The following is a 15,016-nucleotide window of genomic DNA, read 5'->3' as shown; positions in this document are numbered from 1 at the left end:
ACCATCTACAGTAATCAATAGGTTGAATTATTTGTTTAGGGTTTTCCTAAATTTGCTAAACTGAGCATTTGATGGGAATTGTGCCTAAAGAAACATGCATAACACTAAGATGATAGAGCAGGACTTGGGGGTAGCCAACTCCAGATGTTGTGGGTCTACATGCTGGCTGGGGCCGATGGGAGTTTGAATCTAAGAACATCTGTAGGGAACCATGTGGGCTGGCTGTCATAGGAGTGTGCTGGTCAGTAATCACACAGTTCAAAGATAGAGTTAACTCTTTATTGGCAAAACCACAACCTCCACAGAGTTGGTTAAGCGTCAGGCCTAATGAGAAGAACAACTCATTCCTGGTGGTCTTCATGAAAATCAGTTGCCAAGACTTCAATTCCCTGCCTCCTCACAGCTGTCTAAGTCAGGCATAGGCAAACTCGGCCCTCCAGATGTTTTGGGACTACAATTCCCATCATCCCTGACCACTGGTCCTGTTAGCTAGGGATCATGGGAGTTGCAGTCCCCAAACATCTGGAGGGCCGAGTTTGCCTATGCCTGGTCTAGGTCCCTTCATCCCCAAGCAATCAGAGACTGTGACTGCATTCAGCCAACCTCTCCACTGCTCTTTTCATGCCTCTTCTGGTTCTGGGACACAAGCGAGGAGGGGAGCTTGTCACAACAGTAGGGGGAGACACCCATGACTCTTCGCCAGGCTGACCCACCTCTGTCTCCTGGCCCTCCTCATCCCATCCTACTGCTTCAGCTTCAGCTTCTGCCCCTGATTCTGAACTTCTCTCTGCCACAGACTCTCCCAGCTCACTAAACCGTGTTACCTCTTCAGCTTCCAACAACTCCTCTTCCCTGTCTTCTCCCTGTGACCACTCATCATTGTCCCAGCACTCCTTGGGCTCTGAGCCTTCTTCCCTTGGTGCTTCCCCAGCTGGTTCCTTCCATCATTCCTCTGCATCCAACCAGCCCATCATTATTTGTCAGTCCAAAGTTCATTCTGCTGGAACAAATCCCTGTCAAGTCAAAGTTCAAGTCCTCATGAAAGCAAATGCAGCATTCTTCTATTTTCATTCAGCCCTTAAGGAAGCTTGAAGAATGACTCACTCAAGATAAGCCTTCCTCTGCTCCAAATGCAAATTCTACAAGGTGCCTAATCTTGATCTGAAATTCAAAACGTGAGCAACTTTGCATCATCTCAGCATCTGAACTGGGGCCAATTTATTTATTCAGCATAATCAAAGTAATAGAAGAGTTTCCTAGATTGTATCATGTCAGGCATCGTTCTCCACAACGGGCTTGTTTTGTACGTGCTTGAAATTGACTGTATAGGGGAGTATTCAAACCTGGTTAGAAGTATTGCAGTTGAAAAACAGCTTTATCAATTGATTCTGCAGCTTATATTTACTACTCCACAGCTACAGTATGTTTCCCGTGTAAGAATGATGCTTTTCTTCCTCAGAGATGGGATCTCTGCAATCTCAACTATTGTTGACCACTTTCCCTCCTTTACTCTGTTCATTTTGTGTGGAAAAAGAGATTTGCAAAAATGCAATCACTGATCAATAATGATTAAACCAAAGGATTACAGCTATCCTCCCAGCTTGCTTTGAGTTTCTAGGTTTGCAGTTAGAAAATCCCACTATTTACTTGCAAACTGAAATCTTCGATTTTGGAATAATGCCAGTCTTGCAGGGCCTGTTTTGTTTTTTTGCTTTTTGCAGAATGCATCTGTTCATTAAACCAATTTTCTCAAAACAATCGCACACGTTAGAAACTGCGCATAACCTTTGTAGAACAGGCATGTTGTATTTAGCCTTTCTGGTAAGAAAAAATGTACACAAGCACACTGATTGCCAGGGGCAACAGATTGATGACATTACATCCCACGAGGATTATTCAGATGATAAATACCCATTCCACTTTTCTGGAGTGCATATTCCCTTCCAGATTCTGTAAAGCAAACCCTTCTGGAGAAAAAGCCTTCTTAACTTCTGAATATGATGGACCTGCCAATGAATTTAGAATGGAAACATGGTTCTTAAGAAAGTCCTACAAGTGTTTTCATAAAATGCTTGCGAGTGTAGAAAACCACTAGATGAGAACAAAAGATACAGGAAGTAAAATGGCAATCCATCCTTTTTATGGATTTTTGGTTATGGTTTGTCAACTAAGCAGGGACAGAAAAGCAACTATCAGTATCCAACTGATTTCTACTCAGAGTAAACCCACTGAAATTAATGACAGGGTAAACACCAGCACACACAAAAAAAGGTCACATGGAAGTGCCCAAAATGAAGTACTGAACCCTGAACAAATTAATTCAGTGTGCAACATTATGTTGCAGGTAGTGCTTGTGTATTCTAATCTCATCAGGGAAATGCCCAAAGCCACTAAATGACTTGGTTCAGGTGGATTGGCTGGTGGGTGATGCTTACCTCTGATGTTGCCATCCAAAGGGGATTGTCAGCAGAAGCTGAATGCTCTTTCTGGTAGAGAGCATGAAGCAAGTTCCCTGAAGGTGCTTCATTTCTGATTGATGGGTGGCCCAAGCTGGTCTTGCCCTTGCCATGGAGTTCTTCCTGGGGGGAAGGGGGTTCAGCCTCCTAGTGATCCTTGATTGCCTAGTTGTTAGGCAGAGTGTGCTTTGGTTGCCTCGTGGTTGGGGGATGGAGGAGAAATCCATTTCAGTGCGCACTGATTTGTGCTTTCCAGTTTGCGAACAGAACACTACCATCTTTTGAAATTTTCACATTTCTGAATTTTGCACTGCAGCTTTTTAGCCAAGTAATGTGTACAAAATGTGTATATTAGGGCAAACTGTGCATAAAAATGGTGTGTGTCACATGTCTGTTTACATTCCAGCACAGCTTGCTGGGAACTTCTGTTTGTGTATAGCTTTTGCTTTTGCTGTTCCCTCCGAGATGACATGAGAGAAAGAGACGGTGTGTTTCTTTGTTCTGATTTATGTTTAATAAATCTGTAGTAATAGAACATTTGCACAGCCTCACACCTACTTCTGTGTGCGCAGTACACTCTGCTAATTGCATGCCCTGGCTTTTGAAGTTCGGGTCACTGAGTTACGTTGGAGCACAGGCCTATGGAAAGAGACGGCACAGCTGGGGCTTATCAGCTGGCCTCCTGGCCCTCTGCATGTCGACAGTATGGTGAGGATGGCATTGGTGACTGTGTGTAACTCTGACAGCACCAACCCATCCCATGTTGCTATTTGCGGGTTGAGGGTAGGAAGCATCAGTTAAATGTGCAAGACTTCTTCCACATACAGAAAAGCCTGGTAAAGCTTGATCCCTAATAACATGCTTGTGTGGACTGGGAAGAGAGTGAAGCTTGTTAGTTTCCCCTCTCCTTTTGAACAAAATAATAATGAAAATGGAGGTGTTCGATGGGTGGTGCAGAGAGTTGCCTTCTTTTCTTTGCATAGAGGCTAGTTAATGAACCATTGCAAGGCAATTCATTCAATAAAGAGCCCCACCAGACTGGTATTTTTTTCCTTGGGTGTATTGTTCACTAGGGACGTGGGTGGCGCTGTGGGTTAAACCACAGAGCCTAGGACTTGCTGATCAGAAGGTCGGTGGTTTGAATCTCCACGACGGGGTGAGCTCCCGTTGCTCAGTCCCAGCTCCTGCCAACCTAGCAGTTCGCAAGCACGTCAAAGTGCAAGGAGATAAATAGGTACCGCTCTGATGGGAAGGTAAATGGCGTTTCCGTGCACTGCTCTGGTTCGCCAGAAGCGGCTTAGTCATGTTGGCCACATGACCTGGAAGCTGTATGCCGGCTCCCTTGGCCAATAAAGTGAGATGAGCACCGCAACCCCAGAGTCGGTCATGACTGGACCTAATGGTCAGGGGTCCATTTATCTTTACCTTATTGTTTACTAAGATGGAATCATGACATCTTTTTCCAACATTTCTCCAATGAAAATAGGGATGTCCCAAGGAAAAGTGGGAGATTCCCGGATAAAATTAGAAACCGGGACAGTTTCTGTAAATCCAGGAAAATGGGGACACTTGGAGAGTCTGAGAGGAGTACGAACTTTTCCACTACAAAAAAACCATACAGGGCCCTGAGTTTCAGTTTTACAGCAAGCTCCTGTTCTTTGTAGATGTGCTTTTGCTTGTTTGTTTGTATTTTTCTAGAAACATAGCCATGCTTCCCATGCTTGCATATGTCAATGTATTCTGCTCTGTTTTGCCAACAGTGCAATCAAAAGTCTGTTCCGCACTTCTGAGTTTCACAGATGTGCCGTGTCTGACTTGATCTGCGCAGTGTCTCCAGGTTTCGGGAGCCATCTCTGGCATTCTGCGCACACATTCCCATCATCACCTATTGGAAAAAGAAATGTCATGAAAGGAGAAATAACATTTCAGGTGGGGGTGGGGAGGAACGAAAACCACAGCAAGACCAACAGTCGACTCTTCAGTATTAAAAGGTGTGGGGAGGGAAAGGTAAATCAGCATGAATTAAGAGCATTTGAATGTATTCTTTTCGTAAATTGTAAAGGTTACATTTTTGGCCTTTATAGCTCATAATAACCAGAGGTATAATTATCACATGTGATTTGAAAAATGGTGGGAGCTCAATCCCCAACCCGCACCCAAATGCTACCCTTTGGCATATATATTGTATAGGGAGCTTTCAGACCCTCCAAGTCTCTCTATTTTCCAAGGACAGTCCAGGATTTGCAGAAGCCACCCCCAGTTTTTTATTCGATCCCAGAATGTCCAGCTTTTCCTTAGGACATCCCTATTTTCATCAGAGGAATGTTGGAGGGTATGGAATTATGTGACCTCCCGTGCCAAGGAATTAAGTAACTGTACAACCTTTTGAAGACAGCTGAAGGCAGCCCAATACAGTGGTACCTCAGGTTACATACGCTTCAGTTTACATACGCTTCAGGTTACAGACTCTGCTAACCCAGAAATAGTGCCTCAGGTTGAGAACTTTGCTTCAGGATGAGAACAGAAATCGTGCTCCGATGGCGTGGTGGCGGCAGGAGGCCCCATTAGCGAAAGTGGTGCTTCAGGTTAAGAACAGTTTCAGGTGAAGAACAGAGCTCCGGAACGAATTAAGTACTTAACCCAAGGTACCACTGTACAGGGAAGTTTTTTTAATGTGTAAGATGTTTTTATATATGTTGGAAGCTGCCCAGAGTGGCTGGGGCAACCCAGTCAGGTAGGTAGGGTATAAATATTTTATTATTATTATTACTATTATTATTATTATTATTATTATTATTAATTCATAGTAATGTTGAATAGGGTGCCCCTGCTTAATACCACAGGAAGTGGTTGTGTGGTGTTTAAATATGAAGATAATAACAGAAGCACCAAGCACAGCTGAATAGGAAAACCTATTAAAATGAGAAGTGACCGTTGAGTGGGTCTTGCCATTAAGGAAAGGGCAAAAAGGGAAAATCGGAACTATAAGCAGCTGGGGGTTGGGGGGCTAACAGTGGGAAGGCAAAGAGCAAATAATGAGAGCATATGGCCATCATTAGGTTTCTCCACCCCCCACTGGAGCTCATATTTTATTCCTTGTCCTTTGTGAGTTTGGTTCCATGTGTTGAATTGACTCTCATTTAACCACCCAATCCAGGCTGTTTAAGTGTGCATTCTGTTTACAGCAGATAAAGACTGTGAGGTAACTGCAGTGTGCAAAAAAAGGGAATCTATATGATGGTGGCTTAGGCCAGGATCTGTTTGCAAACCGAGAGCAGTATATTTCTATCATTCAAGTGGGAGTTTTAATAGCCACGGTACGCCTTCGTGGAAAAGGAAATTAAAATTATTGACGCTGACAAATCCAGACTAGGCTGAGGAAGATGAAACGCTTGCCACTTAATTAAGTGACTTCCTTTGCTTGTTAGAAAAGCCATCAAGCGGCATACACTATAGTTTGTGACAGTCGTGTGGCTGTGGTTTGTCACAGGGCTGCATGCATACCTGAGATTAGATCCCACTGAACTCAGAAGAGTCACATGCGCTTAAGCAAAGATTGCATATCTCAGTAAAAACAGCTGAATGTTAGCTGGTCACAACTACAGTGCTACCTTCTCTTGTAGATTCTTATTCACCTTCTATACACATCACCGGATTTATGTCAACCCTGCTATACTTTTTAAACTTCTGCAGTTAGTTCTTATATATGCCACAAATTTACCCCACTCTTCTTCAAACTTTGTCCCTTTTTGTTCTCGAATTCTGTAAGTCATTTTAGCTAATTCTGTATACTCAAAAAATTTAGCCTGCCATTCCATTCTCCATTCTGGAGGTCCGTTCTTAACCTGAAACTGTTCTTAACCTGAAGCACCACTTTAGCTAATGGGGCCTCCCACTGCCGCTGTGCCGACGGAGCATGATTTCTGTTCTCATCCAGAAGCAACGTTCTTAACCTGAGGTACTATTTCTGAGTTAGCAGAGTCTGTAACCTGAAGCATATGTAACCCGAGGTACCACTGTAATGTTCTTCCCTTGAAAAGCAGGGAATAAGTAGCACCCGAAATGAAATCATTAGTTTTGGTGGGGTCTTTGTCATAACTCACTTAAGATAGAATCAGCTGTAGCTCACTGGTAGAGGAACTGCTTTGCAAAGGCCCCAGGTGTCTGCAGGTAAGGCTGTTTCTTTCCTTGAAGCCCTGGAGAGTCACTGCTGACAACACTGAACCATCTAGAGGGACTAAGACATTCCTTATGCATTCCTGTGTGTTTGCTTCTGGTTATCTTTCCTTGAAGAAGATAGATCAAGACTGCATTTAAACAGTTGCATATGCTGGCCGAGATGACTGGCAGAATCCGAGACCTGGGAGAAGAGAAGATTGAGGAAGACTGGAAGAAATTTAAGATGTATCTACAAAAACATTGTAATTTGGTTGAATGTTAAGAAGGATGCTAGATTATAAAAAATTGGCCACCACTAAATTAGATTTAAATTTGATGATAAGTGAGACTAAAGAAAATATAAATTTTTTTGGAAGAATTGCTAGATTATATTTGAATGAGTGGACACGAGATTGTAAACAAGTTGATAATTTGTTTGGAAAAATCTTTTAACAATGTAAATGGGAGCGGGAGATGCGAGGGAGTCCAAAGAAGTGATGAAACTATGTTTGTGACAGAGGTAAGATTGTTTATTATTTGTGCATTCATATTCAAAAACTTTAATAAATATTTATAAAAAATAAAATAAACAGTTGCATATGAACTCATAGTGGGGCACAAATCAAATTCAGGAGAACAGCTGGAAATACACATTTGTTTAAGAATATTCGTCCTCTTCTAGAAGCATTCTTCTCTAGTACCACTGTGGAAGCAAAGGCCTTAATGGATTGGAAGACTTTGGAGTCTAATTTTGCAAAATTGACTTCTGCATACCCTCCAAAAGCCCACTGATCAAAATTGGGTCTGACGTTCTGGCATGAGGTAGCTGATTGACACAAGAGCAAAAATCAAGTGTCTTTGGTTTGGCACTCAGATTGAGACAATCCAGGATCCAATCAGAAGCTGAGATGGCTTCTGTTATTCTGGGATGCCACGCTCAGGTTGGACTGGCTGAGGGGTATTCTTCTGTTCTGGAGCCTTCAGACATTTAAAAACAACCCCTAAAACAGCAATTTAACATGAATTTTACTATCTAACGAGACCATTGATCCATAAAATGAAAGCAAGAAACAATGTACTGCAATCAATCAATCAATCAGTAGCTGAACTGGGTTCCACATAGTCACAAAAACAAAACAAAAGGAGCCACAAAAACAAAAACGCAAAATAAATAGCAAAAGCAGACAGACCTCAGCGTAATACTCAAAACAGAAGTGTGGCACTCAAAGTGGAAGCATAACACTCAAAATGGAGCACGTTCGGCTTCTGAAAAAAGTTACACTTACTTCCAGGTTTGCAGTATTTGGGTTCCAAGTTGTTTGAGTACCAAAGCATTTTGAGAACCAAGGTACCACTGTATAGCCTAGATCTTGCGATACTATGTTTCTATGTTGCTAGTGCTCTGTCCATGCTGTTGAGAAGAGTATGGTTGCCACGGGATGCTTCCGTATGGATGGCACAATGCCTGTGTGTGTGTGTGTGTGTGTGTGTGTGTGTGTGTGTGTACTGGGCATTTGCATGCAATGTGAGCCTTGGAACAGCTCAGGGTTGGGAGCGCTCTGATTATTGGAACACTTCTCTTTTAACAACATAGTTAACCAGTAGGCTAATTCCAAGCTGCGGATGAGTGGGTGGAAGAAGTCTTTGGTCTAATACATCTCTCTCAAAATCCACTTTGATCATAAATTAGTTATGAAGATCATCTCTCTTCCAGTAATGCCTTTTAAAGATCCTGTTCTGCTGCAGATATCATCAGTCTCCACGTAGAAAATTACCAGATGCCAGTTGCATCCCAGGCAATCAATGTATAAAGCGCCTCTCTCAGTAAAGCCTGCTGAGAATCAAGTGCATTTATTACACACTGGTGTCATGCCTGATGCAACTGTTTTACCATTTTAATCGGCCAGTGTGTCATTTTACACCGTAGCTATTGATGTGATGATTACCAAATGGGTGCTAGGAAGGCAAAATGAATTGTGTGCCGGTGTAGGCACACACACACACACACACACCCCACAAGCAGAGATGTGATGGCATTCTTGTTTAAGAAGGCTTTCCTTCAGGTGTGACCTCGAGGAGGTGTGGCCCAGTCATTTATGAAATATTACTTGTACATCTATGCATTTTAGAGTACAGTCCTAGCTTGGAAGTCAAACGGAATCCGTTCTGGAAGTCCGTTCGACTTCCAAAATGTTCTGAAACCAAAGCATGGCTTCCGATTGGCTGCAGGAAGCTCCTGCAACCAATCAGAAGCCACAGAAGCCGCGTCGGACGTTCGGCTTCCAAAAATAGTTCGCAAACCGGAACACTCACTTCTGGGTTTGCGGCGTTCGGGAGCCGATTTGTTCGGGAGCCAAGGCGTTTGAGATCCAAGGTACGACTGCATGAAGGAATTGTTGTAATTGTTTTTAAAATGTGTATTTTTTATATTTATGACTGCTCTGATGGCCTCAGGCAGTGAAGTGGTTTATAAACATGTAAATAAATAATAATAATAACAATGTAGGTTTGTCTTTTTTTGTGACAGTCTTGAGATCAGTCTGCATACCTCACACAAATGTCCATTCTCACACAAATGCACACTATTCATTCACACACTGTGCAACTTCTGTACACATCACCACAAGCATTTATTATTTATACCCCACCCATCTTGGCATCTTGGCTGCCACTCTGGGCAGCTCCCAACAGAATATTAAAAACACGATAAAACATCAAATATTTAAAACTTCCCTAAACAAGGCTGCCTCCAGATGTCTTCTAAAAGTCATAGTTGTTTATTTCCTTGACATCTAATGGGAGGGCATTCCACAGGGCAGGCACTACTACCGAGAAGGCCCTCTGCCAGAGGGAACTGCCAGAAGGGAAACATCCATTCACTCACCACAAATATACAGTGGTACCTCGGGTTAAGTACTTAATTGGTTCCGGAGGTCCGTTCATAACCTGAAACTGTTCTTAACCTGAAGCACCACTTTAGCTAATGGTGCCTCCCGCTGCCGCCGTGCCGTCACTGCACGATTTCTGTTCTCATCCTGAAGCAAAGTTCTTAACCCCAGGTACTATTTCTGGGTTAGCGGAGTCTGTAACCTGAAGCGTATGTAACCTGAGGTACCACTGTACTTCCATTCTCACCCACTTGCCCACTTAGGATAATGCTGCTTCCTTCCTTTTCCCCATCAATATTGCGTGGGTCTTCCTGTTCTGTGGTCACATGGGCTGATATTTTGTCATGAACTGGCAGGACAATGGGGAGGAGGAAGAGGACCCCGGCAAGGGGTGCAACTGGGACTGGGACACACTGGGCCAAGCTGGGGATGGGGAAGGAGGGGTTGGTGTAGAAAATACTCATAGGGTGACAGAGGATGATGAGGGAATGGGGGTCACTGCAAAGGAACCAGAGCAGCAAGACCCATCACCAGAGCCAGAGGGGCCCCTGTCTCCATGACCATGGTGGATTCTGAGGAATAGGGAAAAGCTGGCAGGGTGCTCCTGAAGGCAGAGACAGGCAAGGGCCCACAGCCCAGCTCCATAGTTGGCCAGGTGGGGCTCGCTAGCTTTGAGAGAAAGTGTGTGATTCCTCAGCTTGTAGCAGGTGAGTTTCATCTGTGTGATGGCCTGGGATTCAGACTCAGAGGCTGAACCTGAGGAATCTCAGCCTGCACAGGATTCCCCGCCTCCAGAACCAGCTGAGCCGGGGCTGGGGCCTGAGCCTGAAGGGTCCTCATCTGCGTTGGATCCTCGGGTGCAGGCACCAGCTGAGTCTGCTCTGGCTCCTGAGGTGATGGAAGACCCATTGCCTGCACTCTCAGCCCTGTCAGGGGAAGAGGAGGTTGCCCCTGGGTCTGATAACCCTCCAGCCTCTCCTGAGCTGCAGAGGCTCAGGGCAGAGAGGCGGAGGGAACTAAGTTCCCGCAGGAGAAGTGCTTGCCTCCAGGCCAGGAGAGGCGAGTCACCTGTGGATCGGGGCTGCCCTATGCCTCGGGGCAGATAAAAGCCAGTCAGCCCCAGTCCCAGGTTGCGGGAGCAATGTCGTTGCTCACCCGTTCCTGCCTGCACCCTGTCCTGCTCTTCTGCCAGAGGTCCTGACTCCTCCCGACTCCCCGCCTTGGACCCAGCTAAAGCTTTGACAGACAGCCTCCACACTGCACCATTGACCTTGGACTGGACTCGGACCTCGCCTCTCGGTTAGCCCCTGGGATCAGCACAATCTGCCTTGTCAAGCCCAAATGCTGAAATCAGCATGCTAAAGACAAAAGGGAAGCAGAGCTGAGGTGCTGGATCTGCTCAACTGTCCATGCTGTAAGGCCTCCGCTTGGATGCTCCAGAATCTCAATGGGACTGGGCTTTGGGCACATGGACTGACCCTGAACTGGGGACTTGACATACTGACTTGCTGTTAGGTAGGCCAGGTGTTCAGGAGAGATTTTAACTCATTCTCAATCTGCATTCACTGCTTCAGAACTTTTTTAGGGGTGCAAACTGGTGTAACTTGTGGTTTCTGGAAAGTTGTTTTTTATTGCTCTAAGCCAAAGTGCTACCTTCTCCCAAACTTCACCACCCTGTTCATGGGTTTCAAAGTAGGACATAAGGGGGGGGGGATGAATGAATGATTGTTGTTATTATTTAAGAGCCCAAAAATGAGGGCAGGAAGCATTGCCCTTGCTCCAATTTGGCTTTATGATGACATCAAGTGATAGCATCTGAAGCCAAAACAGAATGAGAGCAAAACTTCAAGCCTTTAAACTGTAATACAGTCATACCTTGGAAGTTGAACAGAATCCTTTCCGGAAGTCTGTCTGACTGCCAAAACGTTCAAAAACCAAATCATGGCTTCTGATTGGCTGCAGGAAGCTCCTGCAGCCAATCAGAAGCCACAGGAGCCCCGTCAGACACTTGGGTTCCAAAGAATGTTCGCAAACCGTAAGACTCACTTCCAGGTTTGCGGCATTTGGGAGCCTAAACGTTCGAGAACTAAGCTGTACGAGAACAAAGGTATGACTGTGTTGTGGGTGAAGCACATCACACCCAGTAGCAGCAGGGAGTATGATTGCTACTGCCAACAGGATAACAGAAAGGTAGAATACAAAACTGTGAAAGCTCCAACCCCACAAAGCCTTTCCTTCCAACAACGACCTGGGCTTGGGGTTTATTTTTATACCTTAACCTTGTGATACGTGCTCTCAAAGGCTGGTTTTCTTCCCTAGCAGAGGGTCCACTTCCCTAGCAGAGTGTCTATTTCCCTAGTAGAAACCTGGGGGTGGATGGAGGAGGAAGAATAGAGAGCAGAAGAGGGCCTCCTTCTCTTGTCCTTCTGTTCCCCTTCTGGAGGCATCTGAGTTTGGAAAGACGCAGTGTAAGGTAGTCTCTAAGAGAGTCTGTGTACTGGTCCAGTAAACGCTTCCGCTGCGCAACCAGCAACAGTTCTCTTTGCAGAGCATTAATTAAGTCCAGTGCAGAGATTCTTGTTGCAGTACAAGCTTCAGAGTCTCAGCAGCAAAGAAATAACGACACAGGGAAGCCTGTCTTTCCAAAGACAGGTTTATTGCAGGAAGATAACAAAAACACCTCCGGAGCTTTCAGACATTTTTGCTTCACGCCCCACAGGCAGAGAAAACAAACACTCTTTATATACTGAGCAACTTAACAACTTAACGAGCTTGACTACTTAAAGTCACATGACATTGCTAACTTGCCAGCGTCTTAGGTTTCACACCCTAACAGTCTCTATGTGAGTATATTGTATTCAGTTATTGGGTATCAGAGTTTTTAGGGGCTAACTAGGCTGGGATAGTTGGGATAGCAGGTTTGTTGGTTTTTGAATGTCTGATGCAGATTTTTTCAATTTCGTTGTTCTATATGGGACAATGACAATAAACATTATGGAAGCAACCCAAAGGGGAACCTCGAGATCAGAACCATTTCAGTTTCAAACCTGCTTAGTTTGTGGTTTCCACTAGCTGAGCAGGTTCCTAGCTGATATCAGTAGGCTCACCATAGCTTTCTTCGTGAGAACAAAGAGTTAAAATTCTCACGGAGAGCCTTGAAGTTTCACTGGGCCTGACCTCAGCATATCTTGGCACATAGATTAGCCAGGAGAATAGGAGGAAGTTCCACCCAGCTTTCCTGTTTCCTGGCTTGGTCTGGTGCAGAAGGTGGGGAGTTGGTGTTTGAAAGGAAAGAAGGGAAAGTAAGAGGAACCCATCTAGCACCACACCATTGAGAAAAAAATGCATACTCTGAAGGAAATATCTGGGCATTCAGAAATGTACTTAATGAGGCTTGATGTGCTGCAAATTATGATCTCTTAAACCCAACCAAGCAAAATCTTCCATCGCTAGTAACTGTTGCAGACGACTTCTCCTCTTAAGTTATCCTATGCATCTATTGTAAATTTTATTTTACGTTTTGCATGACAACCCCCACTCATTAACAATTTAGTCATGGGTAGGCAAACTAAGGCCCAGGGGCCAGATCCGGCCCAATCGCCTTCTCAATCCGGCCCGTGGACAGTCCAGGAATCAGTGTGTTTTTACATGTGTAGAATGTGTCCTTTTATTTAAAATGCATCTCTGGGTTATTTGTGAGGCCTGCCTGGTGTTTTCACATGAATAGAATGTGTGCTTTTATTTAAAATGCATCTCTGGGTTATTTGTGGGGCATAGGAATTTGTTCTCCCGCACACAAAAAAATATAGTCCGGCCCCACACAAGGTCTGAGGGACAGTGGACCAGCCCCTGCTGAAATAGTTTGCTGACCCCTGACTTAGGTCTTCACAAGTTGTGGCGGGGAATGCATGTGTTGAAAGGGATGTTCAAATTCATTTGCTTGTAAAGATCTAACCAGCTCTCTTAGCCAGGGGCCTGCATGCGTTCCCGGTGCCCGGGGCAAGGTAAGTGTTGCGCCCCCTGGTGGACTGGGCAGCCATCAGTCCCTTCGCCCACCAGCATCTAACCAAGGGATTCTCTCCTTGCAAACTAGCCCCAACCTGGAAGCTGTCGTGGGATATTTTAGGACCAAATTTCCTCAGTGCCCTTGCTGTGACTTGTGTCTCTGACTTGGAAAAGTGAGTCCTCTTTTCCGAGGGTTAAAAAGCAGGTAGAATAGCAGCTTACTGTTTGCCAAAAAGGAGAAAATTCACAACCAAAGAAAGAGGTAAAAGAGTTAAAGAAAATCTATATATGCTACAGTATGTTTAGCAGCAACTTTTAAAAGTCCTTGGTGATCCATTTTTCTATAGCAAAATTATCTGCAATGGACCTCCAGTCCCAGATTGAACAATTAGTTCTGCCTACAGAAGCCAGTTTCAATAACTTTTTTAAAATAAAAAATAAAAATTCATGGCATGTAGGCTCTCACAACAAATCCCCATTAGCTAAATTCAAAAAGAAACATGAACAGGTTGCTTTTTAAACATTAATTTCAGGCAAATTCACTAAATTTGTAATGACAAATCAGGATGGAGAGGCTGGGACGTGAAAAGTAATGAGACCAAGAACGTGTGGAAGTAGATGGGTTGCCACCTCACAAACATATTTGGATGAAGGATGGTATAGAAATTTAATTATTATTATTATTAATAATAATAATAATATACAAATTTGCATGGAATTTACATGTGCCCATTTGAATCTACAGATGCAAATATAGAAATAATTATTATATGAACCTGGAGAAGGTAATCTGGAGACAGAGACTTAACAAGCCTCGGCAGTAGTAGTAGTAAAGTAAAGGGACCCCTGATCATTAGGTCCAGTAGTGACCGACTCTGGGGTTGTGGTCCTCATCTCACTTTATTGGCCGAGGGAGCTGGTGTACAGCTTCCGAGTCATGTGGCCAGCATGGCTAAGCTGCTTCTGGTGAACCAGAGCAGTCTACTTGCACTTTGACATGCTTTCAAACTGCTAGGTTGGCAGGAGCAGGGACCAAGGAACGGGAGCTCACCCCGTTGTGGGGATTCGAACCGCCGACCTTCTGATCGGCAAGCCTTAAGCTCCGTGGTTTAACCCACAGCACCACCTGTATCCATTAGTAATAGTAGTAATAGTAGTAGTAATTTATTATTTATACCCCACCCATCTGACTGGGTTTCCCCAGCCACACTGGGCAGCTCCCAACAGAATATTAAAAACACAATCAAACATCAAACATTAAAACTTCAGTTTTCTCCCATCTTTTGTCAGAGCAAGAAATTCACTTGGAGATATCTGGACTTGCTTCCTTTTCCATGGGATCTGCCATCAAGTCAAAATATCATAGTTTTATAAAACCTGATGCCCCCTACTTTTGCATAATCAGCTACCTGCATGTTGCATGCACAAACCAACTTGCTCCTCCAACAGTTTAAGAGCTATGGGGTGAGAGAATGAGCTTGGGTGGGTGATCCCACTAGGCAATTATAG

Source organism: Podarcis erhardii (genome assembly GCF_964252035.2).
Source record: "Podarcis erhardii genome assembly, chromosome: 10".
Classification (NCBI taxonomy): domain Eukaryota; kingdom Metazoa; phylum Chordata; class Lepidosauria; order Squamata; family Lacertidae; genus Podarcis; species Podarcis erhardii.
The sequence above is the reverse complement of the archived record's forward strand: the minus strand, read 5'-3'. Positions refer to the sequence as shown.